General features: G+C 36.1%; 1 long non-coding RNA gene across 1 annotated transcript; it reads right to left on the bottom strand.

Moving 5' to 3' along the window:
* Positions 1–13,685: 13,685 nt before the first annotated feature.
* Positions 13,686–16,686, bottom strand: LOC127866833 (uncharacterized). The gene is made up of 3 exons (XR_008043124.1): positions 16,615–16,686; positions 15,785–15,894; positions 13,686–13,986 (listed from the first exon to the last, which is right to left on the bottom strand). It is a non-coding gene; the product is annotated as an uncharacterized LOC127866833 (long non-coding RNA).
* Between the last annotated feature and the right edge of the window lie 10,423 nt (positions 16,687–27,109).

The following is a 27,109-nucleotide window of genomic DNA, read 5'->3' as shown; positions in this document are numbered from 1 at the left end:
TTATTTTAATAAATTTATACAAATTATGCGACCTTAGAGGAGTGACCAGATTGTACAGTACGTGTGTATATATTTCTTACCAAATATTAAACATTTGCAGGGGCAGTCTGGTTTCATTGTAAAATATTATGTTGGCATTTAAGTCTTTATAAAATGTAAAAAAGCACAATCCTCCCCAATCCCCGGCCTGTTTAATTATGATAACAAAACACCTATAAGAGGATGACGTCTTTCACAACTCTTGACGCTAGGGATAAGGAAATAGTGTCTTAACATTTTTTGCAAATTATGTCGATATAAACAAGACTATTGCCAAGCAATACATGTCCCCTACCGGCTCCACCATTGTCAGATTTTTTTTGATTTTTTTATATTTGTTGCCATAGCGACCAGAATTTTTTACGTATGAAGAAAATTAATGACGTGCATAATCTCCATATTGCCATCTATCCATGTTTGAAGTGTGCAGGATCCACCATTTTCAGCAGTATTTCTAGTCTATTTGTTGGCATAGCAACCAGAATTCTTGACGTAGAAACAAAATGAAATGACGTGCATAATCTCCATATTGCCATCTGTCCATGTTTCCATTTGCATGACAAAATATGAAGAACATTTAAAGTTATCGCAGGATCCAGAAAAGTGTGACAGACTGACGGACTGACGGACACACAGAGCGCAAACCATGAGTCCCCTCCGGTCAAGCCGGTAGGGGACAATAATTATCATCCTAATGATATTCCAAGTCAGAACTATTGTAATTATTGTTGTACTTGTTAATGTAGGACGATATATATCACCGAATCCCAACATTATAGTATACGGTGCAATCGATGCACTTTTGAATGCTGTTTGTTGAACGCATACAAAATCTTCTTCAGACAAATTAACGTCAAGAGAAAGACGGACAGACAATCGGACAGAAATCCATTGATTTTTGACGATGCTGCTTCAGCATCGTCTAAGTTATGATACCATGAAAAAATTCTGCACAATGGCGACTTATGTAAAAGACCGAGCCAGTCCGATTGAGATAACTCGGTTTGTCTAATCCGCATACATCGCTGATTCTATTTTATAATATTCTCTGACGGTTTCCAGTCAACACGTACCTTAGTCAACTCGTACCCGATTTGGTTAACTCGTACTTTAGTCATTTTTCTGGTTGGTCAACTCGTACTTGTTTAATTGTGTGTTCTTTATGAAAAAAATTGCGATGGGTGTTTGCATACATTAGATGTTTTTATGTTTGTTGCAGGTACAAGTTGACCAAATAAAGTTATATTTTGGCATAGACTAACATTACAGGTTGTCTTTAAGATTAAGTAAGATAACATTTACTAAAATGGAAAAAAACACGACAGTAACGATATGATTTTTTATGAAATTAAAGTAAAGCATAAAACACAACATACATACAAAATACTTAAATATTAACAACTTTTGACCATGATTATTATGCATTTCGTAATACATGTTTCTTGAACATAAACACTTGATATTAATTATTATTATATAAATAAAACAAATACACAAAACGACCCCACAATTATATACAAATTTAACTAAATTGAAATACATAAAACGTCCCCATAATTAAATCTACGGAAACGTATGTGCTGACGCTATATATTATAAAAATGTAAATACCGTCAGTTATAAAAAAAATATGCTTGTATTCGTCATTTTGACGCTTCCGTACGCTTCCGTGAAAGTCCGTTTCTCGAATGAAACTAATTATAACATAATAAAGGGATTACTTACCAGATACAGTGTCTGTGTTGCCATCTATCACATTCGTTTGCCTTACACTCATCAGAAACAATATATCCACAAACAACACAAACACAGTCACTATCTCCCTCATCCATGATGATAAAGATTAAGAACACAAAACACTTATAAATTATAATCCACAATAAACACTAAATGAAATTAAGTCCAAGACACGAAACACAAAGTCCGTATTTTGTTTCAAGACATTATTGTTTAACAAATCGCCGACGGTCCTGTTATCATAAAGGTGTTATTAGTCAACATTTTATCAAACAAAACGCCGACAATTACATCACGTATCCGCGTAATTATACACGTGTGAAAAATAATGAACTTGTCTACTTTTGAAAAAAAAAAATCAAGAAAAAGTTATAACCTATATTCATATCAAAACATATACAAAAATCATATTTCACGTCTTTGATATATAAAAATAATTTTTAGGAGGGTATGTGTTGACCAAATCAGGTACGAGTTGACTAGTGGGGGTACGTGTTGACCCAAAATCGGGTACGATTTAACCAAATCGGGTACGAGTTGACCGAGGTACGTGTTGACTTAGGTACGAGCTGACTAGCTTCGTTTCTCACAGCAGAGTTGTCGTTCGTGCCTCAAAATCGGTATGACTAAAATACGAAAACAGTACTGTTTTCGCGAATACAGTAACATGTACCGAAAACAGTTAGAATTCCCAACTTTACAGCGTGATAGTGGCGTTAAACTATGATTTTGATGAATGTTTACAACAGAACGCATAATGATGCTTTATATTAATTATTAAATGTTTTAAATGAAAGAATTATATAATACGAGGACATAATACCGAAAACAGTAACATGTACCGAAAACAGTTAGATTTCCCACCTTTACATCGTGATAGTGGCGTTAAACTATGATTGTAATTAAAAAATCCACATTCATTTTCTTTTTTTGATATACGAAAACAGTAAATGTACGCCCGAAAACAGTGTATTATTATATGAAAACAGTGAATATTAAGACTAAAACATCGCTTTTTCCTATGCATGGTTTAAAAAAGAATAATAATTTAAAGATATTTCAACATATATGTTAAAACTTTTTAATAAAATTTATATTAATAAAAAAAATCCACATTCATTTACTTTTTTTGATATACGAAAACGGTAAAATGTACGCCCGAAAACAGTGAACAAATATACGAAAACAGTATGTATTCAACATGTTAGCAAGAAATAGATATCGATAAAACATAACCAATACTATTTTATTCATTTGTAATTAGATTTACTATTTCAAGAAACCACAAACAGCATACCAAATGGGTGTTATAATTGATCGCTTTAATATATTAGTTTGCAAAGTCGGCAATGTATGATTAAAGTAGCGGTTCGTGTTTTCTATTGTGTTGCATTTTCTATAAATATCAAACTGTGGATTAATAGATTGTTATTTAGAGAAAAACTAAAGAACATGATTGGTATAATTTGTTTGTTGTTATCACATTTCCATAATCGTAATTTTAATTGTTTCAACAAAAATTGTTATTTTTCGTGTAGATTGATTAAAGAAATCATAAAAGAATTACTCAAATCAGACCGACTTATTTGGGTATAAAAAGTTGGAAGTTCAGTATTGAATTCTTCTTAATACTGTTCAAATTCATTGTGATAACGTGTGAGTGACTTAAAATGTAACGTGTGTTCGTTCATATGTACGGATAGCTATATTCTGTGTGAGGTAAGAGGTATACTTAAATATTTATGGTCCATGTTTTTCCTATAATTGTGTAATTCAACAACGACTTATTTTTCATGCGTTAATAATTAATTGTCAATAGCAAAGAATTTTGCACGGTACTGACATCCGTACTTGACTAAAAAATATTCTAGGACTTTCACATTCTATATTTACTTTTAATTTATTTGCATTTTAGTAAAAATAATTTCACATCATTTATTATTGTACAGAAAGTTGTTACTTTAAAATAACAAAATATGCAACCTATGAATTCATTGTTTGTTCGTCAGTCGTTGTCAAACACTTTCAATTGTTTGTATAAATATAGGGGTTCATAACGTTTTTTGGAGTGTATTGTCACAGTTATCTGTCAGGTGTGAAACCTTTTTTTATACCGGTATACATGTTATTGTAATCCAATTACGCAACTGTAATGTGCCATCGCCCTAAGGGATTTATCTGCATTATTATCTTAATCCGGTCATAAAAATGGTTGATCGAAGTGACACCAGACTGATAAGTGAAAATAGGGAAGAAATCTGCTAAAATAGCGCTTTAAAATATACTGTCCGAAAAGTAAGAATCACCAAAAATATTAACCGAATACTTAGAGTTATTGCGGTATGTTACATGCGAATGAACGTAAAATGCCAGATGTTTTATAGTAAAATAGAAATTTGATCAATATTTGTAAGGATATTGAGTATTGTAGGAATTATATAACGTTACACATTTTTTTTAAATTGTACATTTTATATTTATTCGCACTAATAATTTTGGACTGTAATTTTGTTGTTATGAAATCTTTTGATTTGAGAGGACATACAATTATTTAAGCAATTTGACAAACAATCAGGGTTTTGATAGTGATTATGTTTACAATTATTATTAAATGAGACCAGAAAATATGTAAAGATACGGCTTGCAAATTTCTGTGTTAAAGCATTCTAACGTAGAGCCGATTGTATGAGTCGCGTTCTGATAAAACTGGGCATAATGCATGTGCGTAAAATGTCGTCCGAAATTAGCCTGTTCAGACCGCACATGCATTATGCCCAGTTTTATCAGATCGCGACTCATATTATCGTGCTTGTATCACTTTCAATTATACACACGCATTCAGAAGTGGTTTTTTCCATTCTTTTAGGTATGCCATACCTGGAGTCATTTTAAATGCCAGGGCATCACGAAATCTCTTGAGAAAAGCTGGAATGATCAGAATCTATAATTCTACTGTATATCTTGTCGTAGTAATTCTGATGGCACTTTCGACTATGAATCTGGATTGCGTCGTCTTTATCGTGACTCAAACAAAAACATCATCTTTTGTCCTAACTGTTAAGCACCTGAATGGATTTAACCACCCTGTAATTACACTTTTCAATTCACAGCAAATCCGAGACATAAAGCGATTCTGTTGTGTAAACAATGGCCAAGTACTGGGCATGGATAAAACCTTCAATCTCGGGGAATTCCAAGTAACACCGACGGTGTATAAAGATATCTCTGTTGTGAACAGATCGAAAGGTCCCCCATCTGCTTTGGACCAACGTTTATACATACAAATTCCACTACGAAAGCGTATAGCTACTTCTTACACGATGTAGCAGATGAATTAAGCGACACCGAAATATCTAAATTGACGGTAGGGACAGACGAAGAAACAGCCCTAAGAAATGCTATAAGAAGGTGTCTCACTGGATCTACACATGTGTTGTGCACCCGTCACCTCAAAGAAAACACCAACAGGTACATGGAAGACAAGGTAGGGTACCCAATCTCAGATCGGAAAGAAATTAATGAACTTGTTTTTGGCGAAAAAGGATTGATTAAGGCAGTTGATGTGGACACTTGCAATGTACGACTTAAAAGAATTAAGAGATTAAGAACATCAAAAGATGAAAATGTCCGAGGGAAACAGTTTCTACCTTACTTTGTCAACAAATTGGTACCGACACTACATGATTTTGTTATAAAACCGTCTTTAATAGGAAAGGTTAGCACAGGGTGGACTAACAACAATTGTGAATCCGCCAATCACATATTAAAAACTGCTACGCAATGGAAGTTGATGGACCTCAGCAAATTCATAGCAAAGGTAGAGCAGATCGTTGAGGGAGAAAAAATGGAGAGATGTAGGGCCGTGCGAGGTACGGGTAATTTCAGATTGACGGAACAATTTAAACACCACCAAGTGTCCATCGACCATTGGGAGATGTTAACAGAAGAACAAAGAGAACGGAAAATAAAAAAATTCTTATGTGACTACGGGAAGTCTCACCCAAATGTAGTGGTTTCCACTGATGGATCAAGAACACTGATCAAAACACCCTCAGCCGGTAAAAAACCCTGCCAACGAAAAAGAAAATTATCAGAGCGGTCAAGAACGCCATCCGCAAAAAGAAAACTTTAAAAATTGATGTCGAGCTGTTGCCTTAATTGTCGACACATTATGCATGAAATGTATTTCTTTATGCTGTTATTAAAATTTCCTTATGGTGGGATTATTTATAGGCATGTGACTTTAAAGCTGTTGTCTTGATTGTCGTTGCGATCAGCACATGTTTAAACTTTTAAACACGTTCCGATACCGAACGTCATAATTAATATGCATCTTATTATGAACTGTTATTTATTCCCATAATATCTTTATGTAAAACATTTAATTTAATTTTGTCTACTCTACCAAAAAAATACCAATATTTAACATGTGTTCATTAATAAAATATATATTTTGCTGATGTGTTCTTTTATATAACCATTGACTTAATTACAGGTACCGCCTTGAACATATTTGAATCTTCGCTCAAATGCTTTCTAACGTTATCATATATTAAAATCATGATTTAACGGAAATATTACGATGTAAAGGTGGGAAATCTAACTGTTTTCGGTAAATTTACTGTTTTCGCTATCATGTCCTCGTATTATATAATGCTTCCAATTAAAACAGTAACAACATGCTTATCGTACAAAAGAAACAATTAATATAAAGCATCATTTAAATGCGTACTGTTGGTAACATTAATTAAAATCATAGTTTAACGCCAATATCACGATGTAAAGGTGGGAAATCTAACTGTTTTCGGTACATGTTACTGTTTTCGGTATCATGTCCTCGTATTATATAATGCTTTCATTTAAAACAGTAATAACATGCGTGTCGTGAAAAAGAAATAATTAATATAAAGCATCATTTTGCGTACTGTTGTAAACATTCATCAAAATCATAGTTTAGCGCCACTATCACGCTGTAAAGTTGGGAATTCTAAATGTTTTCGGTACATGTTACTGTTTTCGCGAAAACAGTACTGTTTTCGTATTTTAGTCATACCCCCTCAAAATACAACAATGGCCGCGCCCATGAGAAAATGTTGCACTCGTGTCAAAACTTTCTTACAGCATAAATCGGATTGTTTGGCTATTTGGAAACTTTCATTTAGGATATATGAGTTATTTGTTCACTAAATCTTCGCTAATGACAACAATGGATGGAATTCAAAGGATGTATTCGATGTGAATAAAGGACTTTCTGGATCTTGACACGGCAAAATTGGCATACAGTGAGGTCGTCAGTTCCGAATCACTAATGAAATTATCAATGTATACTTTAAAACAGCAACCGACAAAGATTTCGAATTTAGTGATTTTGTCAGATGATTTCAACCTCGATCCTGCGCTCACATTGATTTTCAGGAAGTTTCTAAATATAGATGTGTGTTTATGTTTTTCCTCGATCGTACAGTTTCTCCATTTCCGGTTAATATTCTCCAATAGCGAATCACGTCACAGCAAGTGCATTTTCATTACAGGGGTCGTCTCAAAACAAACTAACTGTCAAAATCGTTTATTTACATGCATCTTTATTTAAATATCAGTAACATAACCTGATTGGTATGTATAAATCACAGAAATTGAATAACAATAAAGAAAACAAAAATACACAATAAAGACAACAAAAACAATCGGGTCCTTTCAAGAGAAAACACAGTGCAGTGCATGTACAGACGAGACAGGAGTTCCGGATCACTAATGAAACTAACGCCGTTTACACATCCTAATTTATACCAATTTGCTAGTGTTATACCTCTTTGGAAGCTGATTTTATTCCGCTATCCTACATAAGTTTCACCAGAGGAGACTGGTTTGTGCTCCGTCTATCAGACCGTCACACTTTTCTGGACCCTGCGATAACTTAGAAAAGTTCTTAATATTTTTTCGCGAGACTTGAAACATGGATTGATGGCAATATGGACATCATGCACGTTATTTAATTTTGTTCCTGTGAAAAATTCTGGTTGCTATGGCAACAATTTTTTTTAATTCTGACAATGGTGGGATTTCTGACAATGGTGATGCCGGTAGGGGACATGAATTGCTTGGAAGTAGTCTTGTTATTGTTGTGTGATTGAATAAACTTAATATACAGGTTTCGCATGTTCAGTGGTGTGGAAATCAAAATTTCATCTTGCACTGATTTGTAGGTTTTGTCATTCGACAGGCAAGCAGGATAGAGCGATGACGTTGTTATTTGTTCATGCTCAGCTTGCTTAAAGGTTAATATTATGCTTTAAGTGTTTCAGTGAGATTTATGAAAGCAGACAGACGACTTGAGTTAGAAATGGTCATTGGTTCCGGACATTAACGAGTATACTGGTTATACTGCATTTTTCTCAGTTCTGTGTATAATAACACTTATTTGCAATTCATACTTTATGGCATTTTTTTTTGGCGGGGGACCAGTGTTAAGTGTCTGTGTTTCAAGAAATAAACCCTGTTTGTCATGACACCTAAACAAACGTGTTTGTTTTTATTGTAAATAAGTTATGTTTGTCATTAGATGTAATGGAATATAAAACATAAAATCTTTCACTTTCAAATATTTTACTCATATATTTCCTGAGATCAATTCAAATAAACAAACAAAACAAACAACAAATAAAATAGTATGACTAGACTGTCATAGCCTATAAGTATGTATACAATTGGTTAGCAGATCTATATTAAATATAGAACTGAAACAATGAAAAAAAAAAACAATAAAACAAAATATACTATTCGAAATTTGCTAAGGATCACTTGTTATAGTATGTGTAATTTGAAGTTTACCCCTTGGTCGATTCAGCCAGCGTCACGCATCAATGATAATCAATACATAAAAATAAAATCAAAAACACATTCTAATATCAAAACATGAAAAATAACAAAAATTAAAGTTATCCAAAATTGAAGATAATGTGTCAATAAAAAAGTGATCCTTAGCAAATTTGGAATAGTATATTTGCCACCTCAACAATAAGTATTCAATGAACTGCACATATTATTACTACAGCAAAACAGTTTGGAGACATAGAACATAAAAGGCATTAATAAGCAATTCACATGGTAATACATCATGGCTTAAACATACTTTACCCAAAGCTGAATGAAATGAACAAAACTAAATAAAAAATTTTTTGGCAATTTAACTGTATATCTTATCGGCAGAATACATATTCAGATAACTGCATGGAGAACATGAATATCATAATATGCATAAATTTCATTCAACGTGTACATTGGTAATTTCTTAGTAGAGTGTAAACAAGGTTACACTATAAAGCCATTTAAAGCCATGTTTTTCAACAGACCGCAACCATAAAGGAACTCGGCCTAGCTTACAAGGTTTTTCTTTTGTTTGACCTAGTGACCTAGTTTTTGACCCAGCATGACCCAGTTTCAAACTCAGTCAAGGTATCATTGAGACAAATATTCTGGCCAAGTTTCATGAAGATCGGACAAGAAATGTTGCCTCTAGAGTGTTTACAAGGCAAAATGTTGACGACGAACGACGCACGGACGACAGACAAAAGGTGATCCCTAAAGCTCACCATGAGCACGTTGTGCTCAGGTGAGCTAAAAAGCCTTCATATATTGAAATCAGTATTGATCACACAGTCAATCACATCAATAAAGTAGTGGTTACTACATACCCTTAATTTTTACTGGTACAATATAAGTGATACATAAATAACTAACAGAATCACAGAAAAGGCACATATTCTGAAGGATTTAAATATAAATAGAACAAGAGCTGTGTTTGGGAAACACAATGCCTCCTATTGTGCTATTAAGCCATATATTGAACCTTTGACCTCGATGGATGACCTTGACTTTTCACCACTCAAAATATGCAGCTTTACGAGATAAACATGCATGTCAAATATGAAGTTGCTGTCTTCAATATTGCATAAGTTATGAGCAAGGTTAAATTTTTGGGACACATACAATGAAAGACAGACATAGGCCAAAAACAAAATTTATTGGATTCGGGGCATAAAAAGTAAATACTGTAATGGCATGACATGCAATATTGGAAACATGAAACTACCCAACATAGTATGACAAATACACAAAGCTAGCCACTATGTCTGTTCAAATAACTTTAAAACATGAACAAAGCCAGTCAAATTAATATTTAGCCATTTTAAGATATATAACACTGATGATGGGTAAAGGTTTCATGAGCAGAAAGCATGCACATATCTTTTTTTGGTATATTACAGTGTTAAGAGTACTTAGTATTGTTCCAATTTGTATGCACTATCTCTTGTTGCAGATACCCACACATACATTAAACATGACAACATTGCATGACAAATTTGAAAACATCAAACTAGCCAATATTTCATGACAAATACTTTGGAAACATGAAATTATGTCTGGTACCAATGGTAGTGAACAATAAATAAATAACATTTATGTGTGAAACAAGAGCTGTACATGGACTATTTGGTTCCATGTAATTAGTTGTTCCATATAGACCTGAACGAAATGGCACTTTCTGGTACCAATTGTAGTGAACAATAAATAAATAACATTTATGTGTGAAACAAGAGCTGTCCATAGACTATTTGGTTCCATGTCAACTTCAAAAGGGGACATCATCTGGCTAAATGATGACCCTAAATATATTGGTTAAGTTTCATGTGAGCACCAAAATAAAAAATAAATAAAAACAAACTTGTAAAAAGAGGCTCATACTAGTAATTCAGATACAATTTATCACAGTTACAGGGTTGGGCATATGACATAATATTATGACAATGAAACAAACTGTATTTTATAAACACTAGTAGGCAAGCAAAAATCACCCATGCTTTTAATTTATGCCTTTGGTGTGGTTTCAATTGACAGATCCATAGCTGAACCTTCGGGTGATTTTTCCAGAAACAAACACAGCTTGCTGAAGGTAGCCTTGATATCAGAGTGATTAATCACATAATTACAAGGTAACACAACACCACCCCCTTCTTCATTTGGGGCTGGCCATGGTGGAAAACTTGGCACTGGCTCCCCTGTTACCTGTGCTGTTATGGTTCCACCCTCGTTAATGATTAAAGAAAAGAAATTTGACAATATTTTAGGAACATGTCCTATTGGGAGGCCTGCTATATCTGATAATTTCAGCTGGCGCTTTTCATCCGTAACTGTATCATGGACACTTATAGGAAATGTTTCCAACGCTGGCAACCATACTAAGCATGCATCTGGATCCTTTTTATTACTATAATCTCGGTCAACAATCAACTGTGTTGGTGGACTGGTGATAAATGGTCTAATCATAAAAACATGGTAACCTTTTATCACAGAGTTCTTGAGTGTCATTTTGTTTGAGTCAAAAGTTGTAATGTTGGGGGTAGGGTGACAGTCTCTAGTCCCGTTCTCATGGATGCTTGTTGCACTGATCTTACCAGATGTTAAAGGCTTTTCGATGTCGGGCTGAAGATGAAAGAATTCTAACTACTGATTAAATGAAGATAACATACATACAAATGAACAAGAGCTGTCTCCATAGTTAGACATATGCCCAGAAAAACGCTTTTTCTAAACCTAAATGCAGATTTTGAAACCTAAACGCGAACCTTAAGTTCAAGGTCAAAGGGGTCAAAATGTGTGCGTATGGAAAAGCATTGTCAATATACACATGCATACCAAATATCAAGGTTACATCTGAATATACATAACAGTTATGAGCTTTTTTCGAAAACTAAACGCAAGTGTGACGGACAGACAGACTGACAGAAAGACAGACGGAAATGCGATCACTATATGCCCACCTTTGGGGGCATAAACAATGCATGTAATAGTTACAAGTAATTTATTTTTGTTACTATGTTCTTATGACACGTGTTTGATCCCCCCTGTGGGAGCATTCTTACGAAAGAGACCAAGTAAGTTTTAAAAGTTATTGAGATGGCTTAAAATGTCATCTAATGAACGACTTTCATGTGGCATGTACAATACAAATATTCATCAACCATAATATTCAGACCTGATTAAATAAATTTCTATCTACAGGCAATCAGGACAAAAGAAAGGCTCGTCTTCTTCCAATGAGTATGATAAACACTCAGAATGAACCCAGCCATCACACTTGTCGCACTGAACCCACACACGTTCCAGACCCAGTTCTTGGTCTTCTTCCCAAGTCATATAGCATGCTTTACAAAATGCGTTGGGACTGTCATTGTCATTTTTGACCATAGGCACTTTGTCCTTTTTGTGTGAAGTGTTTAGCTTTTTGATTATAGGCCTTTTCCCTATTTCTGAATTTGGCTCTGGTTGTTTCCTCTTTTTTTCTGGTTTTGTGCTTGTATTCTTTTTCTTGAAAAAAGAAAGTTTAGCTCTTTGTACTTTTTGGGCGAAGCTTCTGACTTTTTCAAGCTGTTTTAAGGACATTTTTCTAATACATTCAGGTGATGTAAGATTGTCTGGTAAACTGTTTAACATTGTCTGTTTCATTGGCTTTGCAGCCTCAGTATCCTTTGGAAAACTCAGGGACTCGGTCAAAACTGGTGATATAACCATATCAACAGTTGAATTTTCTGTCCATTTTTCTTCGTTGATTTGTGATGGTTGACTTGTTGCTACACTAGCAGTAGTCACAGTTACAACTGCATGTGCCAATATATCCAATCCAGTTAAGTGGGAACTCTGTTCTTCTAAGGTAGATGTTAATGTTTCCAATGTTGGGTTTGCTTTGTGATAAATCTTTTGGTAAACATCAAAGCATGGAGACTGCCCTACAGTATTATAACCTTCTTGTATTCTTTTCCTGTAACGGTCACGAGACGGTGTAGAAAGTGTTTCTTCAAAGACTTCTAGTGCTCCTTTTGCTTTTGTCACTTCTGCTGAAACTTGACTGTCTTCAGTGGCAGCATGTTGGTCTGCCACAGATTCTGGACCGGAGAAGGTCAATGCCGGTTTCAGCATTTCGCTTGTGATGACAGAGCTATCAACTGGATATATGCCAGAGGATTTAAATGAGTTTATTACTGTAATAGGTTTGTAGAACTGAAGGTAGGCCTCTGTCAATTTGTGCGCGAAAACCTCTTTGCCAATACATTTTCCTGGATTTTCTCTCATGTACTTCCTGGATACCATGTGCCATCTTGACTTTAATGGTCCAAATACTCCCTTATCCAGGGGTTGCATCAGGTGTGTTGCATTTGGAACCAAACGGTACAGCTCAATGCCCCTGGCTATTGCTTTCATGAAAACTGAATGGTCCACATGGCTGCTTACACTGTCCATTAATAACACCACTGGACGGTCAGTTCCCGCAAACTTATCAAAGTGGTCAATGAATTTTGAAAAGGTATCTACATCCATCCATCCCTTTTTTGTGAATGCAATGTCACTCCCTTCTATTGATCCATTTAATGGATTGTATCCTCTTGGTTTTGGCTCTGGGTAAACCAAAAAGGGTTGCATCATTTGACCTGTTGCACTTCCACAGAACATCACAGTCAAGCGCTGTTTCCCACTGGTTATGTGTGGTACAGACCGATCTCTTTTCGCAGGTCCAATTACTTTTGACTTGTTGCTTCCCATGTTGAATCCTGTCTCATCAGCGTTCCATATTCTACTTGGTTTATCAATCAAGTTCTTATCTATGAGAAAGTCTCTAAAACTGTTGTACCACAAATCCGTTTTTTCCTTCGTTAGTTTAGATCTTTTTAGTTCTAACGGTGTCTCAATGCGTGAACTAATAATGTGGGCATTTCTACGCATAAATGCGTAATACCAGGTTTTGCCGGGTCTTCCATCTTTGAAGGGAGTTTTTCGCTTCTCTTTTTTTACAACACTTTCCACAAAGTCCAGAAATTCAACCATTCGAAGACCCATCCCTCTCTCTGCCATCTCACTTAGCCATCTCGCCATTTTCTCTTCTTCAGCTTCATTAAAAATTGAGCTAGGTCCATTTAATTTGAAAATGTCAACTTCTCCTTTCCATCGTCTGTATAACATTGAATAAGACAGATCATTATCCAACGCAGCTTTCCGCAACGACACATCTTTACTTACAGTCAGACTGTACAGAGCCCTTCTCACTCGCTGTTTTTTCCCAGGACTCATTCGGTTTCCGAGATATTTCTTTGAAATTTTCTTTGCCTCTGATTGGGCAGGGCTGCTCACAAGTGAAGGTCTCTTTTTTGGACCCATATCCTGAAATAACAAGCAAATTCGTAGAATTGATATCCCCCGCAACATATGCTTTGTTTGATGAAGGGTCCAAATCGGAATCCACCAAAACACTTCCAAGATATGGCTCCGGACACAAAAGTGCCTATAGTAAAAAGCATTTTTTCAAGATACAAAGGGCCATTACTCTGGTTTTAACAGATGGTGTACAATGCCATTTGGCGTGAATCATCCTCTCATGCATATATATACTCATACGAAGTTTCAATGAAATACGCCAAAGCACTTCCAAGATATGGCTCCGTACACAAAAGTGACGGACGGACAGCCGGACAACACAAAAACAATATCCCTCCGCCTCTGGCGCGGGAAATATACTCATATCAAGTTTCAATGAAATCCGCCAAAGCACTTCCAAGGTATGGCTCCGGACACAAAAGTGCCTATAGTAAAAAGCATTTTTCAAGATACAAAGGGCCATAACACGGTTTTTAACAGATGGTATACAATGCCTTTTGGCGTGCATCATCCTCTTATGCATATATACTCATACCAAGTTTCAATGCAATCCGCCAAAGCACTTCTAAGATATGGCTCCGGACACAAAAGTGCCTATAGTAAAAAGCATTTTTCAAGATACAAAGGGCCATAACTCTGTTTTTAACGGATGGTATACAATGCCATTTGGCGTGCATCATCCTCTTATGCAAATATATACTCATACCAAGTTTCAATGAAATCCGCCAAAGCACTTCCAAGATATGGCTCCGGACACATAAGTGCCTATAGTAAAAAGCATTTTTCAAGATACCAAGGGCCAAAACTCTGTTTTTAACAGATGGTGTACAATGCCATTTGGCGTGTATTATCCTCTTATGCATATATATATATACTCATACCAAGTTTCAATGAAATCCGCCAAAGCACTTCCAAGATATGGCTCCGGACACATAAGTGCCTATAGTAAAAAGCATTTTTCAAGATACAAAGGGCCAAAACTCTGTTTTTAACAGATGGTGTACAATGCCATTTGGCGTGCATTATCCTCTTATGCATATATATATACTCATACCAAGTTTCAATTAAATCCACCAAAGCTCTTCCAAGATATGGCTCTGGACACAAAAGTGCCTATAGTAAAAAGCATTTTTTCAAGATACTAAGGGCCATAACTCTGTTTTTAACGGATGGTGTACAATGCCATTGGGCGTGCATCATCCTCTTATGCATATATATATACTTATACGAAGTTTCAATGAAATCCGCCCAAGCACTTCCAAGATATGGCTCCGGACACAAAAGTAGGGAATATTTGAGGTAGTACGCAAACTTAAACATTCCAACACTCACGCACACTGACGCCAGGGTGAGTAGGATAGCTCTACTATATATATTTCATATAATATAGTCGAGCTAAAATTGCAAAAGTTAATGATGTGAGCGTTTCTTTGTATAAATACGAATTAATACATAGTATTAGTATAATTTATGTACCTGGGACCGTGGAATACAAGATCAGGAAGTCTACTTCTACCAGAAATCAACAGCAGCGACGTGGACGACAAGAACGTGATGACTGGGCAAGAGGTCCTGTCTCCAATCGCCTGTCCCCGCACGCCTTTGTAATATTAACACATTTATATTGTTTAGTTTTTTTTATAGGTTTCAAAGATACACTTATATTATATTGGAATATAACTTCAATCCCAATACAAAATGGTTTAACAATCTATGATGGGATTTTGCAGTGTGCCTCTATTGTTAAAGAGCATATATGAATGTTAGAAAGTTTAAAGAAATGTGAAAAAACTAGTAAATCTACCTCGGACTGTAGAATACGAACAGGCTGTGGACGCCAATGACGTGACGTTTGGGTGAGAGGTTCCTTTTGCACTGTAGCCCGCCTCCAATCACCTGTCTGTGCACACTTTTCTAATAATGAACACATGTAAATGATTCAGCATTTTGTCAGTTTTAAGATAAGAAGTAATACAATTTCTATTTTTTTTTTACAAAAATAATACAGATATGCATATTCATGAAAGGTGCAAACAAGTTATTCCCATTTTGAGTTGTTTTATATGATGAAGATTAACTGCAAACATAAATGTATTTGATATGTGATCGATGTCTAACCTTTTTGTTGACAGACAGAAACAGACAATTTATTCAAGACTTGTACATAGCACATCGTCTAAACACTTACATTTACAAATAATATATCAACATGCTAAGACATTCTCATTTCTGCATTTCTGAGAAAGAAATACAAATATAAAATAATAACAACAAAAAATCAAAAGGAAGGAAAATGGTGTTAAGTAAACGATACTATTATTATACAATTTATCGTTTAATTTCAATTTAAATTTAAAAAAGAAGCTTTTTATGCAATTCAAACTTTCCGTGTACTTTAATTTACACAAATAATTCAAATGTCATTTACACTGACCCGTTTAAATAGCTGTGTGAAAGATAACGAATACATTTGAGACAACCCCCGTTATGCGAATCGGGTGTTTCGAAACTGACATCTGTACCAGACTGTCTGTTTCACGTGTTTTAATGAACAGTTCAAATGTAAATGTACACATGTGGTTGTTTTCTGATTCTCTGATTAATATTCTTCAAAGCAGTACCACGATCGCTTACCTTTGACAATGGATTAGAAAAATAATCGTGACTTTCTCATGGATCAACATGTCCGCAGACGAAGTATTCGCGTCATCGAAAAAATGTGCGCGAGCGTTCCATTGATTGTGACTGTTTAGAGTTGATCGTTTACTTCCGGTTTTTGAGGGAAAAAAACATCAAATGTTATCGTTCATGACTGAATAATTTGTTTAGTTACAAGTGTTACGTTTTTTTTGTAAATGTTAAATTAATTTCGATTTGTTTCGGAACTGGCGACTTTTCGGAACTGACGACCTCACTGTACTGGTATTTTTAGTATCAATTTAAGTCACATTTTGCTTTATAAATTCTATTTGAGCATTTTGCGACTTATTGATTGACTATGATACCCGATATCAACATATCATATGGGATCTGCAGATCACCAAGCTGTCCTGAAATTCAACGTTGATAACAAACTCTTTACTCAAATTACTGGTTTGTATTATTTCTTCTTTCTATTTTAGTATCCTCGAGTATCCTAACATCGTGGTAATAACAAAAGTCGGCCGCGCGCGACGTAAACTGTCAAGAGATCATGGCGGTTCAACACTTAAATATTACATCGGTTATTGGTTAATGTTAACTACGATAGATAAAACAAAAAAACATGCAGCAAAATATTACATAATTTACCTTTTAATTGCATACCCAATGCTCAGCGTCTCGGTCCCTGTGTATCCTAAGTTCGTGGTAAACATTCCAGGTTAAAATGTATCAACTTCCGGTTTCAATATGTTAATTTTTTTGCATTAGGCCAATCAAAATCAAAACAATTGTTTACAGAAACTAATTAATTTTGATTTAGCTGAGAATTTTTTTTGTATGTGGGATAAACAAGTTCTAACTTTTGAACACTGAAAACAACAAAAACACTATTAACATGTCTCATTAAAACATAACTTATTCCTCTGAACCAGGGGAGCAATGGATGCAGTAAAAGGAATCCCCACTCCTTACAACTCTTTTGTCACTGCAGTATATTAGGTGCACCCAATGAGAGCAAACAGTACACTGAACCCACTTGGTAAAAACAAGAGATACACAATTGACCAATTCTTTAGGCTGGAATCGCTTACAGACGCAACACTTTTCAGATTCGGGCATCTCTTCATCAGTTTCACCTTGGGAACTTTCACTTAAGTAAACATGAGATGTACCAGGCCTTTGTGTGTCATCAGCTGGAGTCCTTGTTATAATAGATTTGTTCTGAGATGAGGCCGACCTAGGCTTTTGGCTTGATCTTTGAGCTTTCCCTTCATTTCTTTTGACATTTTCTCTTTTCTGTGTTGATGTTGGCTGCTCTTTATAAGTAATCAATTTTGATTGAATTGGGCTTTCTGTGATGGGTTTCCCTGCTATTATATCACTCACATTTCTCCTTTTTCGTATATTCTCATCCTTTCTCCCTTTGATTTCAAATAAATCCTTCACCTTTGACGTGAAAATATCCTCATTCCGATCACCAGCTGCATCTTCATTTATCCGCCGATCTGAAGAAGCAGGCATATGGTGTTCATCCTTTTCATTGAAATCTTCTTTGTCACTTTCAGTTCCACTTGTAGCACAAAATACTTCAGCAGGTATTAAACTTTCTTTGTTTATTGCCGTGCTATCTAAAGGATATATCCCAGTCTTCTTAAATGCAGAGTGCAAGTTCTCTGCTGAAAGAGCTTTAGAATAAACTTTGTATGATAGCTCACATATATTGTATCTGGAAATACTTGCAGATGTCTCTCGCATGAACTTATTGCAGGTGGAATTATACATCCTCTGGAATGGTCCATAGCAGCCAACGTCAAGAGGCTGGAGAATGTGGGAGCAATGAGCTGGTAAAATGAAGAGAATGATGTTTTGCTTCTTTGCCCATTCTACAAGGTCAAGCGATATATGGGACTTATGACCATCCAAAATTAGTAGAAGGTGTTGTTCATTTTCTCTTTGTGGTAGAAATTTTGTCAGATGCTTCTGCATATAGTATCTGAATACATCTGCATTCACCCACCCTGAGTCAGACATCATGCAGTCAGCTCCTGGTGATGCACCCTTCATGAGATCTGGAATACATCGTTTACCAGCAAAGACAAAAAAGGGTGGAACAGCTACACCACTTGCAGAACCACATCCAATAATTGTAGTTGACTGTCCCTTTTGGGAAACAACTGATGGGAGATGAAAGTCAGTGCCAGCAACAACAGCAGGTGGAATATGGTTTTGCATAACTCCTTTCTCGTCGATGTTGTATATCAGATGTGGTTTGTCGCTAAGATCATATTTTTTTATTATGGCTTCAAGTTCCTTAAAGTAGTCAGCGACAACAGAATCGGAGGCTCCTTTAGCTCTTACTTTTTCTAAACCTCTTGGTTTCAATACTCTCAGTTGGGGCCATCGCTTGATAAACTTGTTGAACCAATTAAGAGTGAAAGGATTCTCCTTTGTCCTTTTCCCAAGCGGGATGGCAAAGTCGGTAGCAATGTTGCATACCTCCTGTCGTATATATCCATAACCATATTTGGCCATAACTTGAAGATGGGATGCTAACTTTTCTTCTTCATCAAGTGAAAGGACAGGAAAGCGACCAGTGGTTGTTGTATCGATATCGATGCTGATTCTGCCGATCACTCGATCACGAAGTGTTTGCTCTGGTATTTTAAACACTTTGGAGGCTTTATAGACACTCAAATGTTCCTCCTTGACTGCAAGGTATGCCTTTGTTAAGGTTGTAGGTGAGTACTGCCTCCTTGTAATCACATGCTGAGGAATTGGCTGAAATAAGAACATATTTAGGACTGATGCCTTATCCTGGAAAATACATACTCACTTTATTGTGTGTAACAAACAGGAATATACATTCTTTATTATTCATTAAATGTGAAAGTTTCTATTTTAAAACTTGTATTCTTATAATATATACCTTTAATACTGCAGCATGGAGGTCCTTTGAATGATAATCCAGTGAAAATCATAGGCATGATATAATAAGTAGCGTTTACTTAACCCATTAAACTCAGTGCTATTTTATTGCATACCATTGATAAAAGGTAGAAACAGCTAAAATATCAAGTCACTTTAACCGAAAGATAAAAATTGCTTGGCCTTAAATTTAGATACTCATTTGCATACGCGGCCCTGGAAAGATCAGTTCGTCTGCTCTGTAAACGAAAAAAAATGGGGGCAACACTTTGGGGCGTTATATCGGTCATTCTTTACGTGATATGAACATGGAATAGTAAAATATCATTTTTTAGAAATGCGGTAATTCAATTTTTGTTATTTACCTGTTTGAGTCGCATTTTCGCTGAATTTCTTTTCGGACGCTATGTAAACAAACCGCTGTCACTTTTGACAGAAGTCGCACGCGGAAAAATAACGCACGCGACGAGAGGTCACGAGAATAATGGATACCACGATGTTAGAACTCCCACGATGTTGGAATACTGATATCATTTTAAAGTTAAATGAACTGTGTCACAGTAAAAAAGACATTAAAGCGATTTAGGCCAGTTTGGATCCAGATCAGCCTGCAGTCGCTTGAAAGTTGTTTGCTTAAAAGCGGTTTTCTGACAATTACAAATAGTTTAATTGAATACTTATTTTTTAAACAGAACATATAATTTATTAAGACTTGCACATAGTGCATCGTCTTCATAATATGTGTACAAAATATACAACAGGTCTTGTGTCAACATGGTAATGGCAATGTTAGCAATTAATGTTTAATCTTATTCATTCAAATAAATAAATTTCAGTAACAATATACATTTATAAAGTAGTAAGCTAAGGGGATGTAATCTAACATATTAACTACAATAACTTAATTTTCTTTAACAGTATACATTTATAAAGAAATAAGCAATGAGGATGAACAAATATAATTCTATAGCAGTATACATGTATGAAGATATAAGCAATGAAGATGAACAAAAAGACTATTGTGATCCTTCGACAGTATTAAAAAGAGTTTTTCGGAGAACCATAGCTTCTTTGATGTATAAGGAAAGTTTGATAAGATCTTCTCTTTTACACGATTTCATAAGTTCTAAAAATTTAAATACAGATGGATTTCTATGATATTTCGCTTTGATGTTCTTTTTTCTAACTGTTGTGAAACTTGAACAAACAAGTACAAAATGGTATTCGTCTTCGATATCCCTTGTGTTACAGTAAAGGCAATACCATTCTTCTCGCGGGATTCGATTTTAAAGAATGTTCCAAGAGTCTGAGTCGACTAAAATAAAATCGTAAGCTTCTAGGCATAATATCAAAATATGTTGTGTATTCAAAATTTAGTTTGTATTCCTTATATTTCATCAAAACTGGACTCTGTGGCGACTTAAACCACTCTTGTTTAAAACAATCAATAACTCTATTTTTGAATTCACATAGAAACGTTTTTTCCATTGATACAAGCGCAGTTTTCGAAAACAAAAGTAAAACCATAATCATTCAAAAGTTTCTTTATATTTGTTACCCATTTTTATGACCTTTCTGAAATCTCTAAGTGCATCATAATACACTGTGCGTAAAATAATGTCTAATGGGATTGTTTACCCTCGGGACTTCGGTTATAAACCATTGCCCGAGCACACTGCTTAACATAAAACTCTGCATAAAAAGGTCGAAAACGGCCATAAAATGGACAGCCCGATTTTACTGGACTTTACCATTGATATAAATAGAAAACTTTGCAGTGTTGGTGCGGTGCCTTAATAAAAATCTATTGGTTTAAAAATATCTAACCTTTATAAGAAGCGTTAAAAAGACGCAGTGCTTTACAATAGATGGGCCTAACGCTGTTAAAAAGCGGCGTTTTTATTGGATGATGCACTTTTAAAACGATGGCGCTGATTGGCCGAAATTTCTTATTAAGGATTGCAAGTAGGTCAATCCGTTTATAAATAGATTTTTCCCACGGCTGACGTTGTACTTTAACAAAAAGTAAACAATAATAGTTTATATGCAAAAAATATAAATGAAAGAAAAGGATGAATTAATCCAAAAGAACTTGGAGTTGTTTTATAGTTATAGATTACTATGTTTATGTTATGTTACTGTACTTATTATTAATTATTATCATTAATATGATGTTGTTATTGTATGTTATTGTTTGTTTTGTTTTTTAAGGAGGAGAGAGAGAAAGAATAGCCCAATATTTATAAGTAAAGATGGTGAAAACACACATACTGTTGTATGTGGCATCATCATTACCAGACCCACTGTTCAGTATATACTGCAATGGGTTTGTTAGAGTCTTCAGACTTTGTGATCTGTGTTTTAAATGTTAGAATCAAAATTGGATTATTTTAATATAACTCTTATAGAAAAAGGGATACACAGATGTGTAATATGTTTGAGTAACAAAATAATAATACTTGAGGGTTTTCCAGTTCACAAAGTGGTTGAACATTGCCACAATATGTTTACATACATAGTCAAGTACCATTTTTATGTGTATATTTAAAGTTTAAACTAAATGCCACACAACAAGATCTAATCGTTGGAGAGATATGTTTATATCTATGAAAATTATAAATAGGGATGCCAGAGCTTGATTTAACAGCTCTCAAATGTAAAGTGAAGTTGCATGTGTACATGCAATTATATGAAAAGGAAAGGAAAAAAGACAATATATGATAACACATAGGGAGTATAACTCTCAATTATATATTAATGTTGCAATTGAGTATTGAATTGTTAAAAAAGTAATGAGTACAATTTTATGTATGTGGCTCAATGTTAAACACTTGCAGACAGGGAATATAACCGTAATGCTCCAACATAAGACCCTGTCTGTATGGAACTTAAGGAGGATTGGGCTATGGAGAAGAGAGGTCCCCCCAGAGTGGCATTAAAACAATATTTAAAAGTGGGTTTAGTAAAAAACCCTTATATGTTAAGGGCAATAACTTACGTGTCTCCAAACGGTCACCTTCATAGGGCCACATAAAAATTAAAGGTAAGACAATGTGCTTTACAGTTAAAAATGAGACAAAAACAGTTAAATTTGTACAAAAGGTACATTATTTATAATATGTACAGAACTATATGCATTTATATATTTAAAATACATGTTGCCACCCTGGAGGGTTGAAAGAAGGAGAGATTTTTGGAAGTGTAGGCCGATGTGAGTGGGGGAAAAGAAGAGCCAGCAGAGGTGGTGTCACTCAGTTGTACTAAGGGAGGTAATTGTGGTGATGGAGTCTACAATGGTTGTTTCCCCTGGACCAGAGGGAGTGCACGGTAAATGAAAAATAGTTTGTATACTATTGAAGGAAAATTGATAATGGTAAGATGTAAAATGGTAAAAAGACCAAATATTACCTAGATGCATTAAAATAAACCCAAAAAGCTCTAATCCAATCAATATTATTAATATATTGGTGATAAAAATAGAGGAAATAATACTAAAGTACCTTGTATGGTATGCAAAATGACAATTAAACAGAAAAACCGAGGCAATTTGCTATATAAAATAGCAATTTAATATAAAAATAAGGATATTTGCTATAAAAGTAGCAATTTAAACATGAATTCATGCAATACAGAGTAAAATGGTTGCTATGGTGTAGGAATAGCAATATTGAGATAAAAATTAAGGCAATTTGCTATATAAAATAGCAGTTTTCCACAAAAATAAGGCAATTGCCACACAAAATAGCAGTTATAACAATATTTAATGTACTCCAAGGTACAAAATTAGCAGTTTCAACAAAGTCGACAATACTTTGTCCTGGATAGGGCTAAATAGGTGTTTATCATGGTATAAGGCCCTGCACCATGCACTCCAGTCCGACATGGTTCTTCGAGTTTGAAGGGGAAAGGGTGGGGTGTCAAAGAGGAAGAGAGGGGGTGCACTGCAGCCAACAACCCCAGGTTACTGGACAGCCTCGTCCTTTCTTGTAGTAAGAAATGCCATAAAATATGATTATATTAAAAAAACTGAAAAATGTAAATGGTTGACTAACGTCATACTCTCATAAAAAATGTATTAAAATAAAGAAGACCAGGTCAATGCCATTGGCCTGATTGAGAAAGGGCGGGGTAGAACAATAAACCCATTAAAAGCTAAAATAAAAGTTGTGTAAAAGCGACACAAATCCAACACAATTATTAGATTACATCAGGTTTGTGCAAAGATTACACATTTTAAAATAAAACAGTCACAAGACTGAACAATTAGGTGGGTGTTGGCTGCTCTCCCTCCCCCAATGACCTAGATTTTGTCAGTTGTTTGACAATCTTGTAAGTATTTGGCGAGGGCAGAGAAGACCTGGCCCCTAGCTGCTCCCTTGGGGTCTAGCACGTTGGAAAGGTTAAAAACTAGTCCATGGGAGTGCAATGCAGCTTCGAGGTGGTCCCTCTGCGCATTATGGTTAGGACAGTGCAGCAGCATGTGGGGCGCAGTGAGAGGTTCCTGGCACCTAGGACATGCAGGGTCTATACCGAGGACATACTTTCCTGCGCCACCGGGTAATAGGGTGGTTCCCATCCTCAGGCGCGTGATGGCTCTGTCAAGCACAATGCTTGCTGAGTATCTGTCAGGCGGTCTGAGGGTTTTCGCAGGTCTGGTAAAAGTATGTCGACGGGAAGACAAATTGTCGGAAAGGAGATTCCACTCACCCAAAACAAATTTCTTTGTCAGGGAGTAGATCTCAGAAGGTGCCAGGGGTTCCCCAACATCTACGGCCCCCCTCAAGAGGCCCTCTTTGGCCCCCCTGTCGGCCTGCTCATTCCCACTGATGTTGACATGTGCTGGACACCATACTAATGTGACCTTTAAAGATTTATCTAGGCACTGTTGATGAAGTTCCAAAATGCTAGCTAAAATATCAGGCCTAGATCTGCTATTTCTGTTTTTTATGGACGCAAGAGATGACATTGAGTCTGATAAAATAGCAGTTTTAGTAGGTTTATTGACCAATATCCAGCACAGACAGAATTTAATTGCCAAAAGTTCTGCTGTTAAAATAGAGAGATTGTTGCTGAGCCTGTGCGTTTTACTAATGTTTTTTGAAGGAAATACAAAAGAGTTGGCTACCAAACCAGAGTTAGGGCATTTGGAGCCGTCAGTTTAGATTTTTAGATGCTCAGCATACATATTATCTATAAGAGAGAGAGAGCTTCTGACTTGATGAGTAGTGGCAAGTCAGTTTTCGTTATTTTATTAGAGAGTGATAGGTCAACATCAATGGGTCCAAGCGTCCAGGGGGGGGGCCTTGGAGGGCCTCAGGTCTGCTACATGTACCTTGTCGAGACCGGCATCCTCAACCATGGTCCTAATACTCGCCCCAAAAGGTAGGGCGACATGCTTACGCTTAAGTATTTTCCCCTTGATGAAGGTGCCAGTCCCGACAAGTTTGTTAACGGGGTTTTTGTATTGTGCTGTATTGTGCTGTTTTGTACTGTTTGGGCAATCGGTCACTTGCCTTAAATAAAGGACCAACTAATTGTTTTAATGAAAATTCAATACTGCTCCAGCAGCTGGAGTTTTACTTCTGTATATTGAACAATGCCGAGACTTAGCCCTTGCCCAGAAATTTAGGGACTGTTGTTTTCTACGCAACTCAAGAGGCAACACACCGGCCTCCTCCTCTAGCAGTGCACCCGGTGTACAGTTTAGGGCTCTCAGAGCTACCCTTAGGGCCTTGTGCTCAATGGCATCAACCATTTTTAGGGCGTTTGGCTTTGCACATGCATAGATTTGGGCTCCATAATCTAGCTTTGGAAGTATAAGGGACTTGTAGAGTGTTAAGAGGCTATTTTTATCTGATCCAAAACCTGTGCCTCTTAACATTCTCATTAAATTTAGGTCCCTTTCGCACCTTTCTGCCAAATATTTGAAGTGGTGAGTAAAAGTTAACTGTTTATCTAGGTACATACCTAGAAATTTCACCACTTTTCAAAGATAATTTTGGTGCCGCCTAAATTTAAGTCCAAAGAGTGCTGAAATTGTTCGCCAAATAGTACTCCTACTGTTTTTGTTGGAGAAATTTTGAATCCCCATTCGATTGCCCATTTCCATATGGAGTCTAAGCCTGCTTGAGCCCGCTTTTGCAGGCGTAACATGTTAGACCCCTTTAACCAAGTGCCTGAGTCATCGGCAAACTGGGAGATAACCATTCCTGAGTCTTTTACGGCATCAGGTAGACCGTTTACGATGAGGGAGAACAGCGTTGGGGATATTACGGACCCCTGAGGGGTTTCGCGGTCAGTTATGGCTACCTCTGATAACTCCCCATCTACCCTGACCTGGATTTTACGGCCCTCTAGGAAAGCTCTGAGGTAGTGGAAACAGTATCCAGTGATTCCATAGTCAGCTAGCTTTTTTAATATGCCAAAGGTCCATGTTAAATCAAAGGCGGCCTGAAGGTCCAAAAAAATTGCTAATACTGATTGCCCTTGATTTTTTGCAGAAAGAATATCATGTTGTAATCTAGCTAGCTGATCAAGAGTAGATCGCCCCTTCCTAAAGCCAGACTGGAAGGGGTTTAGTATATTATTTGATTCCAATAAGCGTTCTAATCTATTTTTGACCATTATTTCTAATAATTTACCTGCATGTGATGTTAGACTTATTGGACAATATGAGTTTGGATCATTTTTGTCTTACCGGGTTTAGGAATTGGAATCACTGTGGCCTGCTTCCACTCGGGTGGTATCCTGCCTGTCCTGTACACCTGATTGAATAGGTTAAGCCAGATTTTTAGAGTTATGGCTGGCATATTTTTAAACATTAAATATGCTATTTTGTCAGGCCCCGTGGCGGTGTTGCTCCTGCTGTTAATGGCACTTAATAATTCTGTAATAGTGAATGGTAAATTGAGAGGCGTGCTGTTATCCCCAGGCTCATTTAAAATATGTCGGTGCTCAGTCTCAAACCGCTTTAGATAATTCAGAGTTTCAATGGGAAGGTTTTAGTCACTGGAGACAGATTGGAAATGTCGTACCAAACATTGAGCCTTTTCCCTTGGGGTAGTGGCAATTTCGCCTTTGTATTTCAGTAGCGGTACAGGGGTGAATGAATTTCCTTTAATTCTGTGAATTTTTTGCCAAAAATCCCTAGTATTTTTCTTATTAATGATAGCTGAATAACATAATTCTTTCCAATTTTGAGTTTTTGCGTCCAAAATAACCCGCTTTGCCTGATTTTCGAGGGACCTATAATAAAGAAGATTATGCTCAGCGGGGTTCTTTTTAAGAACTTTTAAAGCATTTTTATGGTCCTTAAGTTTCTCAGCAACCAGATTCGCCAGCTCGCTGAGATATATTTTCCTATATGTGGGACCTGTTGCTGGCGGATCCTTGATTTTAATAAATGAGTCCCCAGCAAACGAGTTACGTCTGCTGGTGTTGTCGGTAGTGGAGCTCATTGGGGATGTCTGGGAGTCGACCATTCTGGGACGGTTAGGGGGGACACTCACTCGGGGTTCCTCCTCTATTTCACAGACACCAGAGATAGAAAGGTTCTCCAATA

Source organism: Dreissena polymorpha, chromosome 2 (assembly GCF_020536995.1).
Source record: "Dreissena polymorpha isolate Duluth1 chromosome 2, UMN_Dpol_1.0, whole genome shotgun sequence".
NCBI lineage: Eukaryota > Metazoa > Mollusca > Bivalvia > Myida > Dreissenidae > Dreissena > Dreissena polymorpha.
The sequence above is the reverse complement of the archived record's forward strand: the minus strand, read 5'-3'. Positions and strand labels throughout refer to the sequence as shown.